General features: G+C 46.6%; 1 long non-coding RNA gene across 5 annotated transcripts in view; it reads left to right on the top strand.

Moving 5' to 3' along the window:
- Positions 1 to 23,699, top strand: part of LOC102553576 (uncharacterized) — a 62,277-nt gene that overhangs the window by 18,313 nt on the left and 20,265 nt on the right. For 3 of the 5 annotated variants that reach the window (XR_010060117.1, XR_010060118.1, XR_010060119.1), the window contains 3 exons: positions 4,135 to 4,412; positions 11,008 to 16,181; positions 19,469 to 19,751. The exons of 1 other annotated variant lie outside the window; for it this stretch is intronic. This is a non-coding gene — a long non-coding RNA (uncharacterized LOC102553576). The remainder of the gene's footprint in view (positions 1 to 4,134; positions 4,413 to 11,007; positions 16,182 to 19,468; positions 19,752 to 23,699) is intronic. One more of the 5 variants, XR_005496993.2, reaches the window with a different exon arrangement.

Below are 23,699 nucleotides of genomic sequence, written 5' to 3'. Positions count from 1 at the left end.
TGGCCCAGAGAGCCAGGTGGGCTGTAGTTTCTCCTCCGTGCTGATCTTAGGGCTCTGCTGGAAGCTCCATTTCCTTGCTGCCCTGACTAACTTGCAGGCCTGTCCACCCCTGTTGCTGCTATCAATTAGACTTCTAGCCGTCTCCATGCTGACTTCAAGCAAGACAGGTTGAGTGGCCATCGAGAGCTGCCCTCTGGCTGAGAGAGAGGTCTGTCCTGTTTGTCATCCCCAATATCAGGCGGGCTGTCTGTCACCAGCATTGTACGCCCCTGGGGAATCACTAAGAGGAATTTTGGAGATAGGAGACTAAGACTGTCCAAATGGATAAATACCTTCACAATAGCAGGCATGTTCTTCTTATGCGGATTAATAAACAGATGCCCAGAAGGGCTGGTACGCTGCCCAATTTCATACAGGAAAACAAATGACAGAGCTGGGCTTGCATTCAGGATTCTTCTATTCCACTCCTCATCAAGGCTCTGCCTTTGATTACAGAACCTGCTGGGTGCAGTGGGCCAGCTGGCCCTACTGCAGTCCTCTAGAGATTAACTGATAAAAATGTAACGCCTTAAGTGCCTGGGGTTCTTTAATCCAGGGCTGTAGGCATGATCTTAGGGGCCTGTCTAGGCTAGGCTTCCTTGTAACAGTAGGGATCAGGGTGGCTTCTGGTCATCAGGGCATCTGTCTATCTGTCGTGTTCCACTGGGGAAAGCAAGAGTCTATTTTTATTCCCTTTAAAGCATTTTTCTCAGAGGCCTCCCACAAATGTCTCCTTGAGTCTTGTTGATCAGAAGTGGGGTATGTGGTCACTATTCAGACACCTGCTGGGTGCCGTTCAACTCAGATTTACTACTGATGCTGGAACAAAATTCTAAGCTGCATGGTCTGTAACCGTGGTGGAGAAAGAGTGATGCAGGGCATAGCCCATCTTCTCGGGAATGCTAGCTCCATTCTGTCCCCTTGCATGCTGCTTTCTCCCACCTGTGACTCCCCTGTCTCTCTAAGGGATACTGGCCACCTCGAATAATTCACGCCTCACTTACAGGTATCAGACGTATCTTTCCCCTTAATATCCTGGATTCCTAAAAGGTCTCTGCTGTTTCGTGTGGTCCTACCCCAGTCTAGAAGCCATATTGAGCTTAGTGATGACTCTCTGGATGATCCTGTAGGGCAATCCCTAGACAAGGAGGCCTGGGGCACAGTCCCTCGGATCTAGTAACATCTGGTGCTATGGAGGGGCAGCTTTGGTAGGAGCAGGGAGGGGAATCTCCCTGGTCCTCTGTGGGCTTGGCTTTGCTGTTGTCTTTAAGGATTTTGGAAGTCTGTTCTCTCAGGTCTTACTCCAGAGGCCTCTCCAAGAAAGGTAGTAGGGTCTTTCAGAATCGTTACGTAGCCAAGCAAATGGATATGACATCATATCTACCAAGAGAAAGGCCCCAGATAGACTAGGACATAGATGAGTGTGTAAGGCAGAGCCTTTCCAGGGCTATTAAGAACATCTATTGTCAAACTGTGCAGTGTGGCAGCTGCATCTGTACGAACCCTAACAAGGTCTGGGCTGTGTATGAGTTGATTCTGGGCTCTTGGTATGGCACGAGTGGAGGTGAGTGGATGAATATCGAAAGGCAGGGAAGAAAGAAAAGCGCTCGGGAGAGGTGCATGCTGGGAAGAAAGAAAAGTGCTCGGGAGAGATGCATGCTGGGAAGAAAGAAAAGTGCTCAGGAGAGGTGCATACTAGGAAGAAAGAAAAGTGCTCAGGAGAGGTGCATGCTGGGAAGAAAGAAAAGTGCTCGGGAGAGATGCATGCTGGTTGATTGGATTTTGAAAGGCTGGTTCTTTTGACTTGGTAAAGTGGGAAAGACACCAGCTATTTACACTAAAGTGTGTCAGGAGGGCCAGTCAGAAAGGCGGAGGAGGAAGTCAGCTCAGTTCGCATGGGCTCGGGCTTTTTAGTGCTTCTTCTCTTCCTGGCCTGGGCCTCACAACCGAAAGTGTTCTCTAGAACGCCACCATATTACGGGGAGTGAAAGAGAATGTCCCAAGACACCAGCAACTTTGCCACAGCCCTTGGCTTTCTAGATCTCCATATATTACAACTAGACAGCCTGATTCCATGTAGTAACCAGAGGGTTATTGGGGAGAGACAGGTCAAGGAGAACACAACTGTAGGAGGGCCATGGGGCAGGCCTCTGAGGTTTGGGAGGGCATCTACACAGCTCTGCCAGCCGCATACCATGGACCAGCCGCATACCACGTGACCCTAAGCAAGCCTGTAAGGACAGTCTGTTCTAAGCATAAGAACTGAGTTTTTCTGCTGCTACAGTCAGAGTGGATTCTGGGTAAAGATGTGCAAAACGAATGAATGAATGAATGAATGAATGAATGAATGTGTTAAATTCTCAGAGTTAACGTAGATTGCAGAGATCCTGCCTCGTCTAGGCCTTTAGAGGGAGGGAGGAAGGTTCTGGCGTGCGTGGGGTTAGACGCTCAATAAAGGAGTAAGACTATCAATAAAGGAGTCTTCTGAGAGCTGGAGAGATGGCTCAGTGGTTAAGAGCACTGGCTGCTCTTCCAGAGGTCCTGAGTTCAAATCCCAGCAACCACATGGTGGCTCACAACCATCTGTAATGGGATCTGATGCCCTCTTCTGGTGTGTCTGAAGACAGCTACAATGTACTTATATATAATAAATAGATAAATTTAAAAAAAAAGAGTCTTCTGGCCCGATAAGAATTTGTTTTCAGTTTATTATCTGTTTTCACATATATTTAATTTTTTTTCAAGGTAGTCACAGGATTTTCTACAGGCTAAGTAGAACACCAGAGGGTGACATTTTAGGGAAACGTCCTAAATTATTAGCTTATGAGCCTTTAGTGTTTTCCTTTACTTTCACTTTTTGAAAAAAAAAAAGATTTACTTATTTTATGTATATGAGTACACTATAGCTGTCTTCAGACACACCAGAAGAGGGCACCAGATCCCATGACAGATGGTTGTGAGCCACCATGTGGTTGCTGGGAATTTAACTCAAGACCTCTCTGGAAGAGCAGTCAGTGCTCTTAACCACTGAGCCATCTCTCCAGCCCTGCTTTCACTTTTATTTATGTGTACTTATGCATGTGTCTGTGTATATCTCAGTGGCGGTGTCCGCTGAGACCAGACCTGGGGTTACAGGTGCTTGTAAAATCTGCCCCACATTGGAGCTGAGAAAGAAATGTGGTCCTTTGACAGAGCAGCAAACACTTTTAACCGCTAAGCCCTCCCTCCTGCCGGACTTCCAGTCATGTTTGGTGATGGGCCACTCTTAAACAGTTCATTTTCTGCTACAAGCCTGTAACTCACTGATAGAACCATGCCTACCACGTACAAGGCCTCTGCTTGATCCCTGGCAATGCACTAAGTAAAGGAATGGTCGGTTTACGAGTCTGAAGGAGGGTATCAGAGAAACACTCCTGCTCAAGGCTTCAACATAGAAATGCCCTGGACTCAAAAACAAAAACAAAAACAAAAACAAAAACAAAAACAAATCTTTGTCCACTAGGATCCAGTACGTGGATGTATTCCTAAAAGAAATCATTTAAAAAAGAATAAATAAAAAAATGATGGGTGATTAAAGGTGATGCATTTTTAACGCGCCGATTCCTAAGGTGGAGCTCACGGCCAGCATTATGTGGGAACTTGCTAGAAATGAAGGTTTCCGGGTTCTGTTATGCTAGTTGCACTTCTAGGAGCCTGGCTCAGTCTTCCAGGTGAGCCAAACACTTGCTAAAATCTAAGAGTGGGAATCTTGTTGTTGCCAACAACAACAACAACAACAGTAACAACAACAACAACAACAGTAACAACAACAACAGTAACAACAACAACAACAACAGTAACAGTAACAACAACAGGCAAATTTAGGTACAGTATAAAAAAAGCTACACCCACCCCCTTCACTGGCTGCCTCTGTTCTCCCTCACTTCATATCAGCTGTACTTTGTCGCCTTAGCTGGTCCTCCAGACTCTCTGGGGTGCTGTCCCCTGCCTGGACAGCTCATCACCTGCTCTAGCATGGCTGGCCCACACACCTTGGGGAGTGGCTCAAAAACTTCTTCAGGGAGACTCTGCCCTATCTAAACTGCTCTCTTTCAGATCTGGCTCCCCTGAGCGCAGATGGAAACTGTCTCTGAGGCCACGTCAACCATGAAGAAACAGTCCCTGGAATATAGTAAATCCTCGGTAAATACTAAGAGAAAACAGAAACGGAGCGATCCTCCATCAGAGGGGGCCAGCATGAACTGGAACGTGAAGTGAAGTGCGTTTTCAGATCTCAAAGCTTTGCCCCACCCTGCACCTGGCAAAGTCTTTCCTTCATCCCGGGGATGCTTTCCTCAGTAATGAAAAGACAAAGGCCAGATTCCCTCCTGCAGGTGCTTTTCGGCTTTACTACTTTCCATTGGTAACATCCTCCGAGTTTGGGTACCTGATTTAAGTGTCACCCAGGGCGGGACTTCAGAGAAGGCCACGAATGCTCTTTTTCTTTACAAAGGATCCTCCCCCCCCCGCCCCCCGCCCCTCACGTGTGAGCCACGTCCTTAGATCCAGCCTCCTGGTGAAGTAGAAAGAGCAAGTGGCCTGGAAGCCCACTGTAGAGCATAGAAATAAATCTAAAAAGAGCCTGGGTACAAAGAGGTTTGGAGTGATTTGTAGATCGGTTTCAATAGATAGTGCGAGTCTTTGGAGCTTGTGGGAGTGAGTGTATGGCTTGGTTTCCACCCTGCAAACATCCTTGGCCTCCATTGCCGGAGCCCTTTCTGGGCAGGTGGTGGTTTTGGGTGGTCCCCTGAGGCCCTCCTTGCCATTCTTCTAGAAGCATTCCAGGGGGCCGGAAGAGCGCCCTGCCATGCTGTTTGCTGGATAGCAGTTTATGGCTGAGCTCTCACAGCTGAAACCATTAAAGGCTGTTCCCCTTTTAATTTCTCCTGGTCCCTCTCATTCCCGCCTCAGAGAAACCTCTGATTTTCACTTGTGAGATGCTCGGCTGAGCTTGTCATACCCTCAAAGGTGATTTCAGTTCTCTGATGCCAAAGAGCCCTTTTTTTCTGCTAATCAAAACACAGCTGCAGAGGCCCGTGTGATTTGCTAATGGGCACTCCCAACTCGGGGGTATGTCTGTCTATACCTGGAAAATAGATGTAATTAGGATAACAGATATCATAAGGATATGCTAATGCATCAGGTAAAAAAAAAAACGGGCTGGAAAGGCGGCAGGCTCACGATGCTAAATCCCACCAGGCCAGCTGTGCGACTTAACCAGAGGCCAATGTCATCACCTACAAGCCTTCTCCGGTCCCAGTTCCGGAGTCCTCTCTGCATCTGTTTCATCCCCTCTGCTGGGTGCCTGCTACACATCCGTTACATTAATTTTTTTTTAGATTTTATTTTTATTTACTGTATATGAGTGTTTGCTTGAAGGTGTATCTATTCTCTGTGCCACATGCACGCAGTGCTCTTTGAAGGCAGAAGAGAGCGTCAGATCTCCTGGGACCTGAGTTCCAAATGGTTGTGAGATGCCATTCGGGTGCTGGTGTTTGAGGTCCACTCCCCCACCTGCTCTATCCTCTGAAAGACCAGCCAGTGTTCTTAACTGCTGAGCCATCCCTCTAGTCTCATACCATATTTCTTGTATCAACTTAATTTTCTAGTATCCTTAATTTTCTGAAGATAGGTCTAGGTTTGACGACATGGCAGGGACTGTAGTATCTTAAAGTTGTGTGAGGGCAAGAGGGCCAAGAAAAGAACCATTTCAGTGCCTTCCCTATCCCTAGAGTGACAGCGTTGTGACTGGAGATGACCTGGTACATCCTACAGATCTGGCACCAGCATGGGAAGAGGTCAGGGAACTTGTCGGAAGAGGCCGGTCACTCTCTGTTGCTGCCTTCGGGCTGTGTGCACCTAGAAAAGGAACTCAGATTTCTGTGCCTTGCAACTCCAACCTAAAGTGGGTTCAGTCCCATTACCCCATGGAAAGGGCCTGGGATGGTGGAAGCTTAGATAACAACACAGTTTGTAGAGAAGTAAAGAGACTCAAGGACGAGCCCAGGGCCCTCACTCCACCATACCTCTCCACCTCCCTCCCCTTAGATGATATTTCCTGCTCTGAGCCTCTGATTCCTCATCTGTAAAGTGGACTGATGGTTTCCTGGACGATTTTAAGTAGACAGTCAACGTAAGTAGATAGGGACAGATGTTGCGGGTATGCAGAGAGGTTAACAGCAGTGTATAGATGAACAAGGAGAGCCATGCATTTGGGCTGCTGAACTGGATGGTACTGGAGAGACCCTCGTTCTGGGAGCTGTTTCTTGCTCATTTGCTCTGCTCCAATGTGAGTTTCCAACTGAAGGAGTACACTTCTCAGCTCCTTTTGTGGACTATGGAAGGAAGTAATTTCTGCCCCTATAAGGAGACATATCCCAGGTTCTCCCACAGGCATTCTGGCCACCTGCATGCACGGGTGACAAAAAGGTCCTCTCAATTTGAATAAAGGTGCTGTTTCCTAAAGTCAGACCAAACCTCTCCTTCTTTCCACCCTATGGTTGCTTTTAACAGTAATCTCATATCTGGGAAATCTGAGCCTACTAGTGGCTCAAGCCCACCTGAGGACCAACCTCCCTCTCAGACAAGCCCTGGCCTGAAAAGTGCCTTCAGGGCTACCTATTCCTCTCAGGCAGCCTGATGTTTCACTTTCTCTGTCCCTTCTCTCTCACCTTACTATCTTAACACAGTCTGACCTAGGTGGGAGGCCATGCTACATTCAATCAGAATGTGCACACAACAGAGCACAACTCTGGGACAAGATCTATTGGAACTACCTCAGAGGTCCCTAGTTAGGCTTCAGGGTTCCCTTGAGCTCTCTTAAGACCCATTAGTTGATGGCTCCAGAGACTTTCCACTGGCTGTGAGTGAACTTGTTCAAATGAAAGCTCTGACAACCTTCCACTGGTTTCCTGGCCCCAGAGGCCTGAAATTGTAAGGCGTAGTGATTCCCAATTAATGTCTCCTCAGGAAGCTGGGCATAGACCCCTGTCTTTACCGTGGCCCTGCCATGGATTCCAGATTCTCCACCCAAAGTCCCCTCAGCCTGGCTGCAGGCTGATCTTAAAAGCTCCACTTGGGAGACATCATACCAAGTTGACTTGTTCAGCTCTGGGTTCTAGCATGGCCTCAAAATACATTGGACAAAATAGCCACTGCTGGACCGAATTGGGAATTTTCCATTTCTAATACCTAAGCTAATTTAGGTAGCTCAGTAAGATGGATTGGCAACATGGTCTGAGGCCCGTACCCCATAAACCCCACAGTTCACTTTAATCTTTCTCAAGGCCCTGGTTTACAACTACACCCTGAGCCTAAATGCTAAGATATAAAGGCATTTTAGGCTGTCTCCTCCCCTCTGCAGACATACACAAGCTGGTGATGGGTATGTAGATCACTGAGGGTGTGTAGTCTTACAGAGATTCAAGTGTCTTTTGAGTATGGACAATATTGAAAAATGATTGCACGCTGTTCTACTCTACTGAAAAGGCTGGCACAGGAGTTAGATTTTGGACCATCTGTCCTATACCCAAGGCTGTTTGTTTAAAAGTTTCCCCCAAAGTCTCTGTCCTGGCTCAAACAGGTCTCCTGATTCTGTGACCAGGAGAAGGAGAGTGAAACAAAAGAGCCAGGAGCAGACAGTTTGCTCTTGAGAACAGCTAAGAAGGCAACTGTTTCCCACAGAAGTTGCAAACAGCAAGGTGTCCAACTCTCTAACTCCCACCCCCTCCCCGTTTGCTTGGTTTTGTTTACTATGCTTAAGGCTTTTGTTGAGGCTTTACCTTTCTATATTTTAGAATTTCTTCATTCATTGAGTGTGATTTTAAAAGGATGAACAGATGACATCATTTGCTATAACACACCATGGATGTAACTGGGATTCAACTTTGGTATAGGAAAAGGGTGTGTGCCTGATGGGTGAACCTGGGAGTTCACGGTACTTCCTGCCATCTTGGTTGATGACATGACATAGGCTCACCTTGGAGTAACCAAATGGCTCATCTTGGCGCCATTTTGGAAGCCATGTGACTCAGCCACCATCTTTATTAAGGTTAAAGAAAGGGCATACCATGTGACTCAACCACTTGGATAAGGTGACGACCATGGGATATAAACCAATGAAAACAACACGGATAAAACAGCTACACCCACTGAGCTCTCAGTTTATCATCGTGTCTCCCTTTTGTGAGGCCAAAGAGGCAATGCCAGGCTCAAAATAAAACAAAACACACAAAACCTGGCATTTTGTAAAACTAAATTAAAAAATGGCCAGCCTCTTTGTGAATTGTATTTATGGTTTAAAGTTTATTTTGTTACTAAACAAAATATTTTGTGACCAAAAGTTATAATTCAAGAATTATATTTTTTTAAGGCTCAAAATTAACAGGGATAAAATCATAAAATGCTAATCTTACAAAAGAATTACTTACTAATTGTAACCTGTTAAAGATAATTAAGATATACACGTTATTACTCAGTCGTACTAAGTATAACTGTAATTTACTTACAGAGGCAAGCTTGGAGAGGACACCGTTTTTATCTCCTATCATAGTCTCCTGTTATACCATACAGCATTCTTCAAATGTTGTCCAATTAGCCCTAAAGCAAGTAAAGTAAAATCAGAAGCCTTTTTTAAGTCAGTCCATGTTATATGCAAATTATTACAGATGTGACATGACCGTTTGTGTTTATCTTTCACCTATTGGTCAAGTGCATGAGAATAAGAAGGTAGAGGCATTTTGAAGTTTCTGTAATTAGGATTAATACAAAACTAGGTAAATTTAATCATATACTCTTGACCAGGCAGACGCGGTCTCTAGGAGTATACTTTTTAAATTGAAAATTGGAAATAAATTTTTTGAGGGGGGAATACAACTTAGAATTAAATTGCCTTTTTCTACAGCCTGACAATATAAATTATATTCACTATTAGTCTTGGAATATAGCTATAACAATTCATGGTATATATTGTCCTATTTTCAAGAATAGGCAGTTAATAGTCCTCATTTTTAAAATTTCACCTTACCAAATTGTTTCTAGCCAAACATTTTGTTTTACTTGAGATATTCTGGTTTTGCTCATTAAATAATTGCTGATATTGCTAATATTTGGAACAAATATACGAAGTTCATCGTCCTCGGAAGCACGGAATGTCACTTAGACACTTTCTGTTCAGACTCATCCCTTAGATGCCAAGCTGACTCTCTTACAAAGCTTCCAGCTGCTCATCCCTGTGCCCGAGTCTGATGTAACAGTTAATTAACTAGTCACCTTGGCCTTCTACAGAACTCTGGTGCATGGCCCAGCCAGTTTCACAATTGCTTCAAGAATGCACGGGGTTGGGGGGGGGGATCACTTGAACTATCGCAGCAGATCAAGTTTAAGACTCTCCTTCTGCTATGTGACTGAAGAACCCCCTCCTTTATGGACCCAGAACTATCCTCTCCCTCAAAGACCCTCCTCTGGTGTGCATTTTTAGTTCCTTTCAGAGTTAGCACTTATAGTTTCCTGCCGAAGGGGAACTCTTCCCAGTCCCCCAGCTTCTGTTGGCATTTTTGGCTGTCTTAACAAAGAGGGACAAAGACGCCCCCTCGACATGAATATACATGGTCCCACATGAGGTCAGCCTAAGATGACGACTCCTCCTCCTCTTCCTCCTCTTCCTCCTCCTCCTCCTCCTCTTCCTCCTCTTCCTCCTCCTCTTCCTCCTCTTCCTCCTCCTCTTCCTCCTCTTCTTCATCTTCCTCCTCCTCTTCCTCCTCTTCTTCCTCTTCCTCCTCCTCCTCCTCTTCCTCCTCCTCTCTCTCTCTCTCTCTCTCTCTCTCTCTCTCTCTCTCTCTCTTTCTCTCTCTCTCTCTCTCTCTCTGGCTACCTACCTCTGTGTGCACACCTCACAGTATGACTTTTAACCCTGCTGGTAGTCCCTTGGTGTGGGCATTCAACTCCCAATAAACCAGGAGGACCTGCATGTGCCATTCAACCTGGGGTCAAGGACTGTGCTGCCGTTTTTGAGAGTTTGCCATAGGCTGGCCCGAAGTTCTCCGTTCTCTTGAGTTAGCTCCCAGAGGAATGAGATGCACACTGCTCTTTTCTTCGTTTTGTGTCCTTTGAGTCTTGAACTTGTGAGCCTTCCGCCTCTCAGTCCCCTGAGAAAGTGGCCTGTTACCATGTCTTCTCAGTCACCGACTCTGTTTGAATTTCCAGCTCCTAAAAACTGGCTGAAGTTGTAATGCTTTTGTGCCGATTCTGCAAGTTGGTGTGTCTGTGTCTGAGCCTGGTGCGTGCCAAGCAGAAGGTGGCTGTCCCCCTCCACCTTCCTCTTCACACCACAGACCTAGGCCTTGTGTTTCATACACAGCCAGCAGGTCTCAAGCCCCAGAAGAGAAAGCCATCCCTTTATCATCCTCGGTGGCACTTGGTGGTCTTATTCTTTTGAAAGCGTCAATGTTTGCTCAGTGGTGTGAGTCTTAAATAAGCATCTATATGACAAACTGCAGATGATGAAAGCTGTCCGTGGAAAAAAGTCATCTCACACGATCATGTTTCCATCATTAACTGGGGCCTCCGCAGTGGGCAAATCTTTGCAGCTACTAAATGATAACATTAGTCCTAATACCATGTGAAATGACTAGTTCCTCCGGGTAGGTTTATTTTTAATGGTGTTATGTCAGCGGCAAATAGCTGGGAAGACCCCAGAGGAAAAGCCCTGTTCTCACTCTCACTGGAGTGATGATATGGATGTATTTAATATCTATATTAAAAACCTTTTAGGCTCTGTGGTGATATTGAACTGGATAGTTAGACACGCGCAGGCAAACCCCAGAGTTGTTTATAGGAGCGCTCAGCAGTGTGTGCCGGACAGCTTCTTGAGGTTGTTCAAAGTCAAACTTGAGCTTCGAAAAATCATTGACAGACATTTGTCTCCTGCAGTAAAATGCTCAGAAACACAGGACCAGTGGATAAGATCCTTCCATCCCTGCTTTGCTGTAAGTCTGTTGACTTGTTTGTTGTACTGTTTAAAATGTTTACTTCCAGCAATGGTGAGGTTCCCTCTGAGGCTGACCTTTATTAGCACTGCAGCCGGCTTGCTCTTTCTCCAAAGGAGCTTTGGGGATTCTTATTGTGAAGGTACTCCTGCCCCTCCAAGTTGTCTTTTGAGACAGTGTTTTACAATGTAGCCTTGATTAGCCTGTAATCTATTATGTAGACTAGGTTGATCTTAAAGGCGGTGACATGTCAAGTCTATGTTTCTCCAGTTCTGGAATTAAAGACAAGCACCACCCATCCTGGCACCAATCCTCCCAATCCCCCAAGCGATCTGCTTTGTAGCCCAGGCTGGCCCCAAGCTCTCATGCTACTGCTTTAGTCTCCCACACGTGGGGGTCACAGGCTTGAGCCCTGCCTAATTACAGACCACATAGAGGTCGGATGAACATTATTTTGGAGTTGACGCAGAGGAGACCGGCATGTATTGCTTTCGCGTCCCATCTGCCTGTAGACCATAGACTGTGCATATGGTGTGTCCTTCAGGCAACTGCTGAAAGGTGCTTGGGCTGGCCCAGAGAGGAAGACATGACAGTACAGGAGTGGCTGCTTGTCAGAGTCAAGGAGAGGGTTCCTCTTAGCCAGCCTGCAGGTGTGGGCGATGCTCACCCCCAGGGCAGAGGGCAGATGCCAGGCTTCAGAACTGCTTCCTCTAGGGCTCTCTGTGGTCCTCAGGATGGCCTTTCAGGCTCAACTCAAGGCAAAGCAAATTCTGACTTGGAGGTGGGGGGACCACACTAGCAGACTATGTCAGGCTATAGCTGTCCTATATGACTTGGCTCCATCAGATTCCATAACTCATAGTCATCCATCCAGACGGGAGAAAAATCCCAGAAAGGACCAAAATGTAGTTGAGCCTTGAAAATTAGAAAACTACGTTTTAAATAGTGGAGCAATCTCTGTGGGGTGAAGAATTCTCACGATTTAACACGGCGAAAGTTCAGGGTTCCCTCTCTGGCTTTGACAGCCAAAGGAACTTCCTGAAAAGGAAGACACAATCTCCCCTATCTTCTCTAGTGGGGATTCAGTTTTTACTTAAAGATTTAAAGCATCGTAACACAGTCCACAGAGGGAGGCCTGAGAACAAGTTCCTGGAGTTGCTTCTTGCACTCCATTTTTAGATGAGTTCTCTGGGGATTGAACTCTGGTCATCAGGTTTGTGCCACAGGTACTTTTACTTACTGAGCCACCTCGCCGGGCATATTTTATTTTAGATTTATTTTTATTATTTTTCAGACAGAAACTCACATAGCCAGGTGGTCTGCAACTCCCTCTATGGCTGAGGCTGGCCTTGAATTTCTGATTCTCCTGAGTAGTGGGGGTGACAGACATGTGCCACCCCGGCCAGGTTTACAGGATTTCCACATAGCTGAGCCCTTCCATCTCCGACAGCTCTTGGCTACGAGCCAGGTAAATGTCAGCATACTCACCTGCCCATTTCTAAGGAGAACTGGCTAGGCTCACAGACTAAAGGACTCGCCCAGGACACTAAACCAGGAAACAGAGGCTAGGGGGGGTCTTGAATGAAGCTTCTGTGTGTGTGCTGTGGGATCAGGGGTTTCCTCCACTCTCTTTTGCATTCAAATAGGAAAACCGTGAGCAGTTGGCAAGATTGCTGTTGGGAGCTTGTAAAAGAGGTAGGGAAAAAGTCCAACTGCCTAGTCAGAGAGGCCTTTTCTTCAGCTGATGTCTCACCAGAAAAGCTTGTTAGGAAAAACCTCCCAGCTGTGAGTCAGGGGCAGCGTGTGGGGGTGGGGCCCGGGTAGCCCGGAAGTGCACTGCTGGGATGTTCAATTAGGGTGAAAAGGGAAAAAGACGTAGGCCTCTGATGCCTGGGCCTGTGATAACTCTGGGAGGAGCAGTATCTGCTCCTCCTGACAGAGGCTGGGCATTTTTTCCTGGGCTTGGGTTTTCTCTGAGAATACCAGAAGTCTCACCATGCATCCATGGCGTCCTCTAGCACAGCGTCCTTCCCTTCACTCATGGAGAAGTGGAGATTAGTTCAGGGCCACAGACAAGAATCCAACACACACAACTCTCTCTCTGTCTTCCCCCTCTCTGTCTGTCTGTCTGTCTGTCTGTCTGTCTGTCTGTCTGTCTGTCTGACTCTGTCTCTCTGGGTACGAGTGTGTGTGTGTGTGTGTGTGTGTGTGTGTGTGTGTGTGTGTGTGTGTGTGTGCGTGCGTGCAGACCAGAGATTGACAGCTAGTGTTTTCCTTTCCTCATTGGCTCTGTACCTTAGTTTCTAACACTAGATTTCTCACTGAATCTAGAGCTTGCCGATTCGGCTCTGCTGTTCAGCTAGCGATTCCCAGGGACCCTCCTGTCTCCCTCCCAGTAGGTTCTGGGAGTCCAGGGGTGGGCACAGCTACACCCAGCTTCTTTATGTGGGTTCTGGGGATCGAACATGTCCTGAGGCTTGCATCCCGAACCATCTAACACATACAGGGAGGATATTGCTGCCATTTTATTTCCCAATTGAGATGTTAGTAACTGGCTCAAGAGCACACCGCTAGTTAGTGACGGAGCTGGGTAAAAAGTCCAGTGGTTTAGTTTCTTGGTGACGTTAAGGATGGTTAGGGCTTTAGCAAGTTGAGCATGCAGTCTCACCTGAACACGGGCCGCTTGGCTCCAGTCAAGGGTTGTAAAAGAGGAATGTGGGCCTCTTCTGGTCCTGCTGGATCTTCTGATTTTTTTTTTTTCCTTTTAAAACAGAAATCCAGAGTTCAGATAAAACTCCCAGCTTTTTTCTTTATTTTATTTTACGTGCACTCTTTTTTTTTTTTTTTTTACCTGAATGTCTGTCATCTGTGAGAGGGTGTCAGATTCCTTGGAACCAGAGTTACAGATGGTTGTGAGCTGTCGTGTGTGTGCTGGGAATCGAACTGGGGTCTCCAGGAGGGACAATCAGTGTCGTTTCCAGCCATCTCTCCGGCCCCTTCAAACTCCCTGATTGTTATGCAGGGGTTTCTGTGGATCTCCCATAGGCTGCAGGTGAAGTCCAGCAGTTGGAGATCTTACAAATGATGCCTCAGACAAGATGCTGAAAGCTGAGCCCGGTGGCTAACCCAAGCTAAGCGGCATAGCCCAAGCAGACATGTACAGGAGGCTGCTACTTGGGGTCTGAAGAGGCTTTGCGTGGCTGGAGTCTGGCCACAGTGACACATTTAATGCCTACAAGAGTGAGATGTCAGCGATCAGAACATTCCCAAGCTGGGGACCGAGGAAGGGCAAGTGGGCGGAATGATAAATCTTGTCAAGGACTTGGCCACACCCTGTGTATTTTCGTCATCTGCATTCCCTGAAGATGAACTAGGGTTCCCTAGCATGGGGTCCAGAAGCTTTAGTGATACTTGTGGTGTGGACCAGATTATACCTAAGCATCACTGTACCAAAGAGAGAAGAAGCTGTTACTCAACATGGCTTCCTGGAAACTAGAAAGATCTCCTAGCCAAAGGGGGCCTGCTCCTCCGTATACCTCCCCTGGCATCACAGGGCAGTTCATTGGATTTGTGAGGCTTCATTCGTCCCTGGAGAGCAGGGAGAGTGACCAGTTGATATGGCTCTAACACACAGTCGGAAGTTCCAGTGACAGGACGCCATCACTTACCCAGAACCCCTGAACTCATCAGTCACCCTCAATGGTCCCATAGCGCAGAAGGTGACTTTAAGTCAACATTACTTCCTTTTTTTTTTTCCGGAGCTGAGGACCGAACACAGGGCCTTGTGCTTGCTAGGCAAGTGCTCTACCACTGAGCTAAATCCCCAACCTTTTTTTTTTTTAAAGATTTATTTATTTAATGTATACGAGTACACTGTAGCTGTCTTCAGACACACCAGACCTCATTACAGATGGTTGTGAGCCACCATGTGGTTGCTGGGAATTGAACTCAGGACCTCTGGAAGAGCAGTTGGAGCTCTTAACCGCTGAGCCATTTCTCCAGCCCCAAAAGGTGACTTTAAATGTTGTTGTAAGAGGCCCATTTGCAGAAAGAGACTTGTGCATAAGAGACATTCGGAAAACTGGTTATGCAAGAGAGTGAAGTCCTTTGCAGCAAGAATTAGCAAAATCTTAAATCGTGTAAGTAATTATGATTGCCGAAGGGCAGCCCTGTGGCCCTGGAAACTTCCTTCCTGGTTATTTCATTTCTTCTTCAGTGTTTTTGTAGCGTGTTATTGAGAACGTTCTTTGAGATGTTCTGTTTCGCCTTTCCTACAAGCTTTCTTTCATCCCCTCCGGATGTCCCTTTCTCAGTTACCTGTTTACTTTTGAGATGGAGTCTCTAGTATTCCAGGCTACCCTTGAACTCTAGGTAGTCAAAGAGGATGGCTGGCCTGGTTGCTGCTGCCTGTCTAGGGACCATATCCCCAGCCCGACAGGGTCCCCCCCCCCCCCGCAGAATTATAATTTTCCGTTTTCAGGAAGTGGATCCTTCTATAAATTGATTAGATTCAAAACAGAGGTGGTTAATGAAAAATGGGGGACGGGCATGGCATATCTGTCACTGTTCCCCCCCTCCCCCGTTCCTGGGTTCTAGGCTGAACACAGGTGTCCAGTCCTGGTCCCCAACTCAGGTTGACTTTAACAGTTGGAATTTCCAACCCATATTGACATTTACCTCGAAGCAGAGGGGCAAAGGAGAAAGTAACTTTCTCAAGGACACAATTGCTCTTCTGCCGGGGGGACAGCTTCCCCCCTCCCCCCCACAAGAGGAGAAGCCAGGGGTCTGGGGAAAAGTGGCCTCTTTTATAGCCTTCCTATTTATTGTGAGAAGAGACACGGTTGTCTCCTGGACAGCTGGCCAACGACTTTCTTTGGGGGGGGGCAGTGGGAATGGGCGGGTGCTCCCACCAGGCTGCCTCAAGGTGCTTCCTTTCACACTAGCATCTCTGGGACATTTGCTTCTCTCCAAACCAGCCGATTCACTGCAAGTGGCCTCGATTTGATGTGCCTAACTTTGGGAATCATCGTGTAGACTTTGACTCTGATCTCAGCCCTGACGCTGGATGGCTGTGTGATTCTAGGTGAGCTGGTGTGTCTCTGAGCCTCGTCGATTTCGGTAAGCTTCCCTCAGTGTATTTGGGAGAACTCGCAGACCCATGTGTCTGGCAAGTGGTAAATGTCACTATGAGTTTACTGCTAAGATCCTTCATCTTCCTCCCAGAGTTAGCCTGAGGCCGCAGAGCAGGGGGTGGGTGGGGGCTGTGCGTGGGGGTGGGGTGGGGATGGAGGGGAACCTGCCGATAAGCTTTGGAACTCTCCCTGACTGGGCACACCAAGCATTCTGGCTCCCGGGGGAATGCAGGCTGAGATGGCCCACACGCACCTACCTAAGGTGAAGAAAGAACATGGTGTTAGGGCAGCAGACAGCAAGAGAAATCAATAAACTATAATTATCAAAAACAGTGTCTGTGGGGTTGGGGGTGGGGACAGACACGGATATGGAAGGGGCAGGACGCTGCCAGAGGGAGAGCCGGATACACTGACAGATTCGGAAGTGGGCGACAAAAGAAGCAAGTGGGGAGAGGCGAGTTGTGGCGGCCTAGCCTCTCGGTGGAGGGACTCAGTGGGCATAGCACAGATCCAGTGTGGTCCATGCTATTCTCCAAGTCCTCACACACACCACTCCTTCAAATTAGGGACACAAGGACAAAGGTAGGAGAGCCCAAATATGGTTGCTAGGAAGGATGCTGCATAAGTCTGATGTGGGATTTGCTTATAATGTCTACTGTATGAATTTAATCATGCTTAGATACTGAACCAGCAGAGACCATAATATGTTAGGTCTAAGACATGTTAGGATAAACAAACCAGGTTCATCACCACCCTGGAACTGGCCATGCCTCTTGCCATGGCTGACACAGGTTTGTTTTCCTGCCTGGAGTCCACCTGTGAGGTTCTTGCCATCCTGGTACCTGCCAGCGATTCAAGAATATAACCGGCCTGGAGCTTATAGCATTTGCTTCTTTTCTAAGACTTCATTTTTTTTTAAAGGGAACAGTTTAATGTTCACAGCAAAATGGAGAGGCAGGTACAGAGGTTTCCCACACGCACCAGCCTTACATGTGCACTGGTTGCTTTTTAGGTCTACTGTTGCCCTGGTGGCTAACATTTGCCATTTGCGTGTCATCCTTGGGAAGGGATTGCTGGATATGGGGGTTTCCTGGCCGCTTTCTCTTTGTTCAGTCGTGTTTTCTTTAGCCGCCTGCCGTTTGTACCATTCAAGGGTGGTGAAGACTGCAGGTGCTCTTGGGTCTGTTTAAAACCATCCGAGGAATGTTGATAATTTTCAAGGATGATTGGATCCCGGTTTGTTTTATCCTGGTTTTTCTGGTGGTCCGGGAGGCTGAACCTAGGACTTCATTCATGCCAGGCGAACATTTTACCACTGAGTTCTCTTCCCAGTCCTCTCTTTATGGTTTATTGGAAGACAAGGTCATAGTGATTTGTCATGCTAGCCTTGAACTCATTCTGAAACCCAGGTAGCCATTCTCCTCCTTCAGCCTCCAGAGCAGTGGTTCTCAACCTTTAAGTTGAACCACTTTCTTCGGGTGTCGAATGACACTTTTACGGGGGTCACCTACCACTATTGGAAAACACAGACATTGACGATTCATCACAGTAGAAAAAAGTTATGAAGCAGCAATGAAAATAATTTTATGGTTGGGGTCTCCACAACACGGGGAACTGTATTAAAAGGTCGGAGCATTAAGAAGTTTGGGAACCAGTGCTCCAAAATATCAGGGTTCAAAAGATCTTCTCCAACAGGTCTGCCTACTTCGATTTTTAAAGACTCAATTCCCTCGCCCCTCATAGATCTTGGGATGGAACCCAGAGCCTGGTCCACACAGGGCAACTGCCCTCTTGCTGAGTTTCAACCCAGGTCTGGAGGGCATTTTTTTTTTATTCAGTGCAAATATTCAAGCAAAGTTGGTTTATATTCGGGCTTTGGTGTGTTCAGGCACTGGGCTCAAATTTCCCACACCCGCTAGTTCCTTAGTGGGCTTCATCTCCACAGCACCCATGAGAACAATGTCTGGCCCCATTTGTCAGTTGAGAGGCAGACAATGGCATCCCTGCATCTTCCCCTCTTATAGAGAGGTGGAGCCTAGTGGATGCCCAAGCAGGCCGCTGTGTCACGTAGTGTCATCACATCTTCTCCAGTGAGGAAGCTGGGGGAGATTCCCTTCTGAGGCATCCCAAGACTAACAGTGATGAAGAATGGCTAGGGTTCCATTAGGTCTCCAGGGAACAAGTTGACTGGGACAAAAGGAAAGCATCCTATAAAACCTACTCAGTGTTGGGAATGTCCAGGGATAGTGTGGTCTTCCCGGCCACAAGACTTGTCAGCTTCCAGGGATGCGGAAGGCAGGTGATAGGACGGGTCAGAGCAGGCTGCATCTGGACCTGCTCAGTTCCAACAACTCCTGAGTGCCCACCCTTGAAGTACTCTTTTGCAGGCAGGCACTGCCAGGGACGTTCTTTCCTGCGAGCAAAGCAGAAGGAAGGATCCATCTGTCCATGCACTTGGTCGTCTTCAGTGCTGGTGGAGGACCCTTCCTTTTGTATACACAAAAGTCAGATGGGGGGGGGGACTCCCTCTCCCCGAGCCCCACACCCGGCAGACTCTAATTCTGTAACAAACTTGCCTTTTAGAAGGAGTGTTTCATTTGTACTTTGTTTCCATTTTTAAGTCACTTTAAATCGACTTCTGACCTTGGGCAAAGGCAGCGGGGGAACTTCCTCTCAGTCTTAGCTTTTTTTGTTTTCTTTGTTTTGTGTTCTTGTTTTACACTGTTTAAAACTGCTTGGAGGCTTAATTTGGATACAATGAACCAGATACCAGAAACCAAACCTCCTGCTTGCAGGATCTGGACCGCTTTCCTCTTCTAAATACAGCCCCACATTTTCACTTAGAAAGTTATTTTTCTACTTGACAAGCTGTGGATAAAGAATGTGTCTTTTTATTTTTTATTTTTATTTTTTTATTTTTTTGTTTTTTTTTTTTTAAGTGACGTATGCTTTTCTGTTCTAATGAAAGGAGAAGGTAGATCATAGTACAAGATTCCCCACAGCTTGGCCCATTTCCCTCTACCAGGGCTCAGGCTCAGGTAAGGGGTCCCATTTCTCCCCCCTTTTCAGCTTCAGCCCCCAGTTTGTCTGTCTGTTTGTTACATCACGTTCAGAAGCGAGAACTTGAGCGTTTACAAGCTGAAGGAAGCTTTGGCGTGGGGCCCTGTATAGTCCTTTCTATTGGTGTCTATCTTTGTTGGGGAGAAATCTTTGTCACCTCTGTCCCACTGACAGCAGGGGGATGATAACCATGTGTTTTCTTCCTGGCTTTAGGTCAAAGAGAAGTCTTGATTAACATGGGCAGAAAGGATGCCAACGGTGACTTTCATCACTCCTGTTTGATTCCTGTCTTCTTCACCCTTCAGAGCCAGCAAGAGTTTGCTGGCTTGGATGTTCCTGGGTGGCGGAGTCCATAGTCTGAGGGCAAGGAGGTCTTGGAAGCAGTTTTCCTGGGTAGAACCTAGTTTTCAGCTGAGACTCCCACCCTCAACACACATCAAGCTGAAGATGAGCCCTCTGCCTTTTTTCTAATACGGAGTTGGATGTCCCCAGACCAGTAAGAACTTACATTTGGAATTCTTTAGACGTTTATAAAGTCCTGCTGGCTCTGAGAGTTATATATTAATCTGATATAATATTCCGTGGGAACTGGCCAGAGACACATGGTAGGAGCACTTCTGCTGTTGTACTTTTGTACATTGGTTTTGTTTGGACTGGTAAATTTTCTCCCATCTTTATAGGCCTGCCTTCCTCTCTTCCTCGTTTCAATGTGTGTAGCACAATATGTCCGTGAGAGCCATGTTGTTTATTATCTGTAGTTTTGCTTTTTCATTCTTGTCAAGATTTTGTATCCCTGCCTAAAGCTTAGTGGGATTTCTCTGCAGGTTTGGCCTGCCTGTGCTGCTTTCTTCCTGGCTAACCTGTGGTGGTTCATGCTCCTCTCTGGCCTCCTTCAACGGCCCTACTATGGTCAAGGTGACTTTGATTCAAAGTTTTAAGCTTGCCCCAAGTTCCAAGAACATTCTCCTCTTAATGCCCCCATGTTTCTCCCTGTCTGTTAACATGGACCAAGTACCTGCTTTCTGGGCTGATTTATGGCTGTATTAGGGAAAACTCTACCAGGGATATAAAACGCAGTGTCCCCACGCTTGGGCCTGATCTTACACGTTATCAGTGATTGCAAGTGCATTTTATAACCCTGTGCCAAATCGAAATCAAGGTGATTTGTGCTTCAATCTCCCGGATAAAATCAGGGCATGCTCTATTGCAGTCTGACCTTCTTAGTACCTTTGCTGGTGCAACTTGACCATGTGCCTTGGACAATTATTGGCGACAGCTGAGGAGTGACCCGAGCTGCTTAGCTGCTCATCCTGGAGACTCCTCAGAGGTGACGGCTCCTGTGGGCTTTGTAGCATCTCCAAGGATCTTTCAAAGCATCTTTGACCTCCCCAGCTTGTCTAAGAAGTGAACTCTTAGAGCAAGCTGACCGGAGCCCCAGAGAGGCTCTCTCTGCCTCGTACTTAACCCGAGAGCTCAGCTAACTGCAGGCCAGGGAAGCCGCTCAGCTTTTGAATGATCAGGGACAGGGAATCACCGTGCTCTCACTACTGCTGTCAACTATCAGTGCTACTTGCAGTTGTTACAGAACAAGGTCAGGACTTCCAGAAAAACCGGAGTCCCCTGTAAAGTTCCAGTCTGAACTGCACTTTTCCACAATGCAGTACAAGTCTGTCAGGGTTAAAGCTTGATGTCAAATCTCCTTCATGTGGCTGGTTGGAGGGGGTACTTTGGATAAATATTTTAAGTTAAGGTTTTATGACTATAATCTGAATTTTTCAACTTATATTTAACCCAAGCTTCTTTTTAAAGCAATTTCATCTCTTTTGATTTTATACCCTTTCATAGCCTAGGGAGGAGCTCAGATGTCTCTTCAAGTGCCACAGCCTGCTTTGTGAAACCCTTTTAAGATATGCTAATGGATGGGGTGATTATTAAGATAAATGCCTTGTGTAGGAAACCGGACTTAATTATAATATCTATAATTAGTCACCGGTCAGCCTGGAAGTTATAATTTATTGTTCCCTAATTTGCCTTTATTACCAAAGATATTTAACTTAAAGGGATTATTTTTAGGAATAGCCTGATTTGAATGGTAAGCATTTAGCAAATGTCAAAACTATTTTTTTTCAAACTTTTCTAAACTCATATATAATTTTAGGATATAGCACACAAGCATGGAGAGGGGTGTTTGTACTTGTTGATTAAGAGAATGGAAACGCTACTTCATAAGAAGAAATGATAAAGGTTGTTCCTTCCAGACCCTTATTTTTAGAACACCAGGTAAACTTTTATATTAGGCAGGTTTGAGTTGGGGTGATGGGAATATGCTGTTTGCATGGCCGGTGAGGTGTCTCTCATTTTTAAAAAATTTATAATCTTTTTCTCTCATCTATCTGTCTGCCTATCTATCTATCTATATCTACCTATCTCCGTGTCTGTCTGTCTGTCTATCTATCTATCTATCTATCTATCTATCTATCTATCTATCTATCTATCTACCTATTTATCTACCTACCTATTTACCTATCTATCTATCTATCTATCTATCTATCTATCTATCTATCTATCTATCTATCTATCTCCCTACCTATCTTTCTATCAATCTATCTACCTACCTATTTACCGATCTATCTATCTATCTATCTATCTATCTATCTATCTATCTATCCTTCTATCATCTATCTACCTACCTACGTATGTATGTATGTATGTATGTATGTATGTATGTATGTATGTATCTACCTACCTATCTAGTCTGCATTGGTGTTTTGCCTACATGTATGTCTGTGTGAAGGAGTCTGATCCTGGAGTTACAGACAACTGTGAGCTGCCATGTGGGTGCTGGGAATTAAACCTGGGTCCTCTGGAAGAGCAACCAGTGTTCTCAAGCACTGACCCATCTCTCCAGCCTCCTGAGCTGTCTCTTCTTTTTTTTTTTTTTTCTTCCAGAGCTGGGGACCGAACCCAGGGCCTTGTGCTTGCTAGGCAAGCGCTCTACCACTGAGCTAAATCCCCAACCCCCTGAGGTATCTCTTAATTAAATAATTAATGTTCTTCCTTATAGATGATAATTTGCTCTGAAAAAATGGAACGATGTTTGCTGATGCTGCGACTTCTTGCTTCCAGACAAAGGGCCTCTGCCCTCTCTTCTCTGACCCATCCTGGCAGGACTCTGGGGTCCTTGGCCACACAGGCAGGATGTACTTCCAACTCTTTGTCTCTGAATTAATGTGGGTTTGAAGGGGCCTTGGCCCCCCCGTGTGAGATAACAGAGTCTGCTATCTGCCCTTCCTCCCAGGAACCTTTTTAATAAATGTAGTCGCGCTTTGCCTCTCAGTATGTTAGTGTGAAATATATCCACAGGGAAGTGACACATGCATGTCAGAGATATTCCTTCAGAGACACAGGAACCATGGTCCTAGAGTGATGGCTGCATTGTCTGCACGAGTAAACCTCTCAAGGTCCCAAGTCCTCTGGCTGAGATTATCCATGAGCCATCTGGGCAAGACTTTAGGTCCCATTAGAAGCAGAGAGCAGAATGCTTCTGTCTCCATTCTGTCTTCCCAGGTCAGGGAAGAGGTGTTGTTGTTGTTGTTGTTGTTGTTCTTGTTGTTGTTGTTTGGTTTTTGTAAGAGTGTACCAGTTTGAGGGTCACTTTAATAAACCTTCCATTGTTTGGGAAAAAAATGTGTTCTTTTATTGAGGCGAAATTAAGAGTAAAAATGGAGAAACCTTTGACAATTGATCTGACGCCACCCCGTGTGCCTGCAGGTGGGGTGTTAGGCTAAGAGCGCTCCTCTTGGATGAGACAAGACTGATGCCTTAAAGCTCACGGGATATTTTCTGGTCATTCCTGCAAGGACGTCTCTGCACAGGAAACTCTGTTGAGCAGTGGTGTGACCACAGTGCTGTTCATGCAGTGAGGGACACACTGGATGCAGCCATCTAAGGGGTGGGCACCACCTAAGAGACATGGGTCTTTGAAAAGCACCGTGAACCAGCAATTCCACGGTTAGTGGCTAGGCACTGGCATGCCACAGAAGGAACTTCAGTCTTCACACCAGGGCTCTATGTGCACCTTAATACTGAAGCCTGGTCCTGACCCCTTTGCTGGGTCAAGGGTCACGGGACTCAGCCCCCAGCAGCTCCAGAGGCTCAGAGAATTAGACCCACTGTCCCTAAGCAGCTCACTGTACACAGCTAGTCCCAGCAGGAGAGTTGATCCAAGGTGGGGTGTGGGGTGGGGTGTGGAGGTGGGTGATGGGGGCTGTGGGGTCTCTTCATTTCCAGCCGGCCAGACCTAGGCTGTACTGAAGACCACAGCTTTGCTTGGCCTTTGCTTCCTGGTCTTGCAGCCCTTTCCCCTGAGCACAACCTCAGTGAGTGATTTCCAGGTATTCAGTTTCCTGTCTTAGGCTGTGCTGCAGGGGCCCCACCCTCCACC

Source organism: Rattus norvegicus, chromosome 19, assembly GCF_036323735.1.
Source record: "Rattus norvegicus strain BN/NHsdMcwi chromosome 19, GRCr8, whole genome shotgun sequence".
NCBI classification, from domain to species: domain Eukaryota; kingdom Metazoa; phylum Chordata; class Mammalia; order Rodentia; family Muridae; genus Rattus; species Rattus norvegicus.
This window is presented reverse-complemented; position numbering and strand designations above follow the sequence as displayed.